The 6,806-nt window shown below is 36.3% G+C and overlaps 1 protein-coding gene across 5 annotated transcripts in view; it reads right to left on the bottom strand.

Annotated features, from left to right (window-relative positions):
* TBL1X (transducin beta like 1 X-linked) overlaps positions 1-6,806 on the bottom strand; it is a 209,692-nt gene that overhangs the window by 94,047 nt on the left and 108,839 nt on the right. For all 5 annotated transcript variants that reach the window (XR_003256435.1, XM_026084471.1, XM_026084470.1 and 2 more), the window contains exon 3: positions 5,242-5,349. The gene's annotated coding sequence lies outside the window, so the exon portion shown is untranslated. The remainder of the gene's footprint in view (positions 1-5,241; positions 5,350-6,806) is intronic.

The raw sequence follows: 6,806 nt of genomic DNA, 5'->3' as shown, positions 1-6,806 counted from the left end.
GGAAAGCAACAGTCTTGTTCCACTAGCAGTAGTTTAAAACACTGCCATATAATCCCAAGGCTCAAAACAAGTATCTCAGAAGTTGTCAGTGACAGGAATAGTAGTTTCCTCATCTCTTCAACACAATGTAAAGGCATAAAAATTGTTTCCTAATGGGCAAGTTCATGTTCTAGCTAGATACACTTTCTTCTGCCTTGGCTGAATGGTGATAAAAATACCGATTCAGTAATATTTCATGAATAAAAATGCAGAGTTCAGTTAGGTATGATTCACCAAATAGCAAGGGAAGTATCGGTGAATATATAAACATAACCATATTTTATTCTTGAAATTGTTGCAAATGATGGAAATTTAAAGCATGTTTATTTTTATGTTATTTTTAATGCTTATTTTTCAAAATGTCATGACAACAGTTCACTATTTTCTAGTGAACAGAAACAATGTCATGTGTCTTATACGAATAACCACACACTATGAATAATGAATGCTGAACAGTCAAACTGCTAGTTCATGTGTTGTCCCACAGGCTCTAGATTATTTGTTGACAACACTTGAAAAATAATTTTTAGAAATCAAAATCAATATATAGATGGTTCATTACCTAAAAAATAAGAATTATATTATAAAGGGTATTATTTACAAATCAGTTCGATTATTCTAGTTCATCTTTCTTTAGTAAGTCCAATTGACCAGTGAAAAGAAATGCCAGGATCTACTGCCAACAGTACCTGCTTTTACCATGCAGAAAGCTTCTCTGTCTGCCTGTGCAATACCATTGATAAAGTTCTAAATAAATTAAAACAAATACAAATCACCATTTGTAAAAAATTATAAAAATTGTTAAGCAACAAGTATGCACGAATGCGTTACGATACTTATAAAACCCATGCACTTGAAACGTAGAAAGATCAATAACCAACTGTTTTATGATAGTTCCTTCCACAGTCCTTGTATAAACTGCATTGTTCTTGTCATGTTAGAAGACGCACGCTCCATCAAAATCAACCATCTTAATGCTGACCCATAATGAAACATTCTTTTCATTCATATCAAAAGGATGCTTCTGAAAAGCTTCTGAAAAAACACCATTCTGGAAACTGAATTCCAGAATACTATTCTGGAATCTGAAAGATTTTGGTCATGATTTTCAAAAGCCACTACTAACCTGGGGAAATAATTTTGGTGTCTACCTAGTACTAAAGTGGCCTGATGCTCAACATGCAAAAATTGTGGTCCTAACTCAGGCAACTAAACTCATAAAACACAGGACTGAACAAGCCTCTGTATATAACTTAGTCCAATTCCAGGCACAAGGGAAGATCCACTAGCAAATGATTACTAACTTTGTTTCTATATCTAAATTTGACTTTGACCCTTTCGGTTGTACAGAAGATGTTGTAGTTTTAGCTATGCCTCCAATTCATTATGGAGGTGTGGTGCTGTTTGGATATTAAGGAGAGAAAGACATTAAGATTTTACAAAGTTAGTAATCAAAGTTAGCCTCTGAGGAGTTTGAAAACTTACTGTACGAGAAAGAGAAAGTACTAGACTAAAAGGAGTAACAGGAAGTTCCTACTGATGAAGTTTTTTCTCTTTAGACTCCAAAACTTGACTCCTGAATGGGAAAGATAACACAGACGAACGTAAGCACAGATCCTTTTCACCCTTTGCATTTTGTATCTTGTCATCTCCTTACAGTAAACTTCACAAAAGCCAAGTCCTTCTTCATTAAAGTAGGGATAGAGAATGAAGTTCATAATGTGAACAGATTTTACATGTCCTTATGCTGTGTGGCTCTTGCAAGAGTGGGAAATAATTTGTTTAGTTTTTTTCACTTGTACCCTTAGTCCATCAGAAATGCGTGTTTTACTCAGGCAGAAAAGCCTGTAGCATTTTGAGTTTTCTCTTATTGGTTCAGATACGTGATTGTTATGAAATTCTCTGAGCAGATTTGCACCGACTGCTCCTCCTAACCCACCAAAACACGACAAAGGGTTTCTACAACGTTTGACACACCAGGAAGTTGCATGAAATTTTTCTGGAACTTCTTTGAAGCATCACATTTTCTACCTTTATTGACTCCGTCTTCATATAGATTAGTTAGAGACATTCGCTTTAGGACATGAAAGTCTTAGTGTTACTATGAGACGGAAAAGTGCTAAAGCACGTATCACCAATTCAAGTTAATAATCTCCAGCTAGTAAAACACTTCAGAAAGAAGGATGTGAAAGAGGTCTCAGGTCAGCCTGATCTTACAAGCGACACAAAATTAAAAAAAAAAAAAAAGACTGATGGTCAATTATTGGCTACATATACGATGAAAGGTGAAAGGTTTTGTTTTTTGGAACAGCAATTCACATCCATGGAGAGAAGCAACAAAATTCACAGAATAAGCTTCATCTCACTGACACGTGGTTACTCTGTTTGGATGAGGACTACCTAGGGCAGTCAAAAAGGTTCTAAAGTTGGTTGGAAGGTGTCACAGAAACAGATGTAACACAAATTCAATCTTACACATGGCAACCAATGTGGAGAGAAGAACTAGAGGCCTGGGAAACAAGCAAGAGAGACCATAAAGACCACAGAAGTAGATATTTTATGTAGTTGCCATTGCTTAAAACTGTTGGGGCAATGTTAGAATCAGCGTTTAAAACTTTTCAGGAAAACCTGTTATTAAATACAGCAAGGCAAAAAGAAACAGACGATGACACTCTACATTAAATACACCATTATCTCTCAGAATTATTGATAAGCCAGGGGCACAAGATCTTGAATACATATGAATAATACACTATCTAGCAAATCCCAGGAGGATATACTTTTGCTAATGTGAGATATAGCAAACCACCAAACCGTATCAGAGAACTGGGTGATCTATTCCTTTAAGTACCTGTCTGTAAAACATGAAAAGAATTACGAAGTACTTCCATCTGAGAGATGTAAGCTAGAAATATCATGCAGGCAGTAGTAAAACATCAGCTGTTTCTAAGTTTTATTCACAGAATAATTTTTCAAATACCAAAAGGATAACCGCATTCTGGACTTGCATATTCAATATGCAAAGATTAGTTAACTACTAGCTTGGAAGTTGGTCGGCCGAGGGAACCAGAGGAAAATTATGTATGCATTTGGGATAAAGGACATAGATGAAAATGTGAAAGGACCCTCCCTTATCCCACTACCACCAGGGATGAAAAGTCACTATTAATAGTCCAAAAAGAGGCAACCTGTGGCTAAAAGCACACCCTACTTCTGTGCTGAAGGCAGTAATTAGATAGAAATACATATTATGTGTTTAAAAATAAAGAATACTTAGATAGAAATTAATTTAAATAGGAAATTTTGGACTAAAGAAAACAGAAGAGAAAGCTGAGGTCTCCATCTTCTGATTTATGTTTTAAAAGTAAAGAAACAAACTATGGTCCAGACCCATCAGCATATGGAGACTATAAAACTGTTAAGAACTGTGTAAAAAATTATGACTTAAATATTCTCTCTCTTTCAGTAGAAAAAAGAATTTATACAAATAAGGAGGCCATTAGTAATCAAAATGAATGTTAAAAGACAACTTTAAATCAGCACACCCAGATAATTTGTGCCTTAGCATCCTAAAAGTGTTTGAGAGTGCGTCATTTCAATGATGCTAATTTTCAATACATTTTGGAACACCAGAGAAATTTAGTAAGACTGCTAACATTTTCTGCCAATATTTGAAGATGGTAAGCAGTATGATCTGAGTAATTATAGAGCTCTAAGCCAACTATTAATCTCAGGCAAAATAATGACCAAAGTGATAAAGGATAAATTCACTGGGAAATGACATGGATAAAACTGGTGCCAGTCAACACCATTTTGTGGAGACTAGGTCAATAAAACACAAAGGCTTGAATTAGTCATCTGATAAAGTTACACATTTTGGTCAACAGAAGTTATTCCCCGATGAAAGACACAGACTTTTGTAGGGCATTTAGCTTAGAGCCACACTGCATAGATTGCGAAATTTGCTCTCTATATTATCAGTATCATCAAATGTAAGTTAAATGAATTAAGATAGAGATAACTGATAGATACAAAAAAGTAGCTGTCAACAGGAAATAATAATTGAAGAAGCATGCTCTATGTTATCCCAGTAAAATCTGTCAGTACCAACTCAAGATTATGTAAGAGTATCATCACTGATACAAAAGGAAATATAAATCATTGTTGAGAGCAGTTGTTCATGACACAAAAATCAGCACCTTGGTTAATAAAGGTGGTAGGGTGGTTATTCAGAGTAATATGGATTGCTTTGTAGGACAGACACATTTTATTATAGCCAAATAGACTTATGTACCAAAAAAGAAAGAATGCAGGTCACAACCAGAGAATGGTGCATGGAAACCAGGGACTTTGGGGTAAAAAATAATGGCACACAAACAACTCAGCACAAATGCCAGTGAAAGTTTAGGGCAAAAAGGGTTCATACAACCCCTAGATGTATAAATGCATAGGAGCAGAGATACTATCTCTGTTCACAGCACGAGTGATACTGGAATAGAAAATATAGCTGTATAGTCCCCCGCATCTTCCCAAGACAGGAAAGGTCTTGATTTACATTTTTCTCTACAATTCACCAAAATAGGGGAAGACTTCTGTGTCTCCTTAAGATGTTAACCAGAATATCCCATGCGCTGTAATTAGCGTAGCAAGGGATTTAGAAGGCAGTTGTGTGAAAAGAGCACATCAACAATTTGAAAAGTCTGCAGAGTACCTATGAATATTACATAAACATAGAAACAGTCTCTACAAATGATTACAAGATGGTAAGAGAGCCCAAACCTAAGGTTAATGAAAGGACAATATTGACAGAAATGTAGTGACAGTGGTAAGATCTTACCACTGTGAGATCTATTTTGGGGTTAATTCCTACCATAGCAATTACCTAGTTTAAGAATCACCACTTAAAGAATCATTAAGTGCTTCTCTGCTTTGTTACATTGCAACTTTTGAATCTGTAGCATAACAAAACACCCCTCAATGAATTTAAGCATTTCCTCGAATGTCTCTACTTGAGCAAGCTGGACCGGTGTAGCCTTGAATGATAGCACCAGTAGGAGTTTTATTAGCAAGTATAAAGTTTAAGAATTAACTTCTTCAGTTCAAGCTAGACATGAGGCTTCACCAGGAGAAAATCTGAAAGGCAGGTGGAGAGGAAACCGTGTCCCCAAGGTAAGGCCATGTTTGGAGATTACTTTGTCTTACCTGGTTGCGAGACCCTCGAGCTGCTGAATGCTGCTCCTCGCAGGCTGCTGTCCAGAGTCTGGGGGTTTGAGTTACCATGGAGCTCACCACATCCACCAGCTGCGAGGGCTGCAACGAGAGACACAGCGACCTAGTCAACACCCAAGCATTTGACTCCTTTTTTTATTTTTATTTTTTTTTTTGGCATTCTCCAGTGTACCGAGCATTCTCTTTCTGTCTCCCAAGTTAGGAGATTTGGCAGAACCCCAAAGAAAAAAAACTAACACACACACACACGTGCATGCGCACACAAAATCTATCACAGAGAGAATTAGAGAGGAAAGAGCAAGCCTCCGTGATTCAGGGCATGCAAGTGCTTTGCAAAGCCGTGTGCTTTTTCAGCAACCTAAAAGAATCCTAATACACACAGACCTTGTTGGCTCAACGTTTTTCAGCACCTTTGGTCAAGTATAACATCAGCAAAAACTTCGTCTAGATCATGGGCTGTGGAACTGCAGCTGAATCCCGTACTGTCGGGCCCGTTTGCTGCCTGAGAACAGCGGGGTGCACAAGAGTTTCCTGAGAAAATTTCCAAGCAGTTGAAATCGATTTAGCACCACTTATGTGCAAAAAGAAATAAGCAGGCCAAAGAATTTACCTTCCTGGAGTTTGGGGGGGAAGGTCAAGAAGAAAATCTTTATGAAAATTGCACATGAAAGATAGTCTGGCATTCCTCTGCAATAATAAACCTATTTGCAGACTTTGGCATGCCTGCCACTGAGCATGATCAGTAAATCTGTGTTTCGTATTCCCTCTGTATATTTCAACATATATCTAACCAGCTTCCTAGTCCTGCATTTCAAGCCTTAAGTCTTATGCTCAATATTTGTCTATATAATAGAATAATTGAATGTTGTAAAGTGGAATGAGATATTCATTGGAGAGTTTTTAAATTAATTATATACTTGCACACAAATGTCTAACAGTTTTTAAAACTATACATTAAGGATCATTTTATAATATAATCAATTTAATAAATAATATATTTAAAAACATCATCAGTAGATAGCTTTCATAAATCCAGCCCTAATTCTCAATCTGCAATATTACATGCTCTCATTTACATCACTGTGAGACAAATTTAGCATCTAACCCAATACAACCACTCACACAAGGCAGTGTTATACTTTTTCTAATCAGAGGTAAATGACTATACAAGGGACAAGAAATGACTTTTTAAGAATCATAAAGAATTCTTGATATGTCAGCTAGAAGTCAGTATTTTTCTACTGAGTTTTTCTATTGAATATATGAACCTCCATCTATCTGGGTAGCTACATACTTCACCTAGCCAATTCTCAGATGACATTCTGAGATGACTGTTGCCATCTCTCCATCTTATTTTGGAATTGCTTCCCTTGCCATATTTCCGTGGTGCATGTATGTTTATGCAGAATATAACACACTCAGGAAACAAAACTCTGTATAAATAATCTGAAAATCCAAGCGAGAATTAGAGTATTTTGCTGTTGCAACTTCTCCATATCTTATAGAAAAATTATAAGTGTATTACTATATTAAAATTA

This window comes from Apteryx rowi, unplaced genomic scaffold (genome assembly GCF_003343035.1).
Source record: "Apteryx rowi isolate R43461 unplaced genomic scaffold, aptRow1 scaffold_640, whole genome shotgun sequence".
In the NCBI taxonomy this organism is placed as follows: Eukaryota; Metazoa; Chordata; class Aves; order Apterygiformes; family Apterygidae; genus Apteryx; species Apteryx rowi.
The sequence above is the reverse complement of the archived record's forward strand: the minus strand, read 5'-3'. Positions and strand labels throughout refer to the sequence as shown.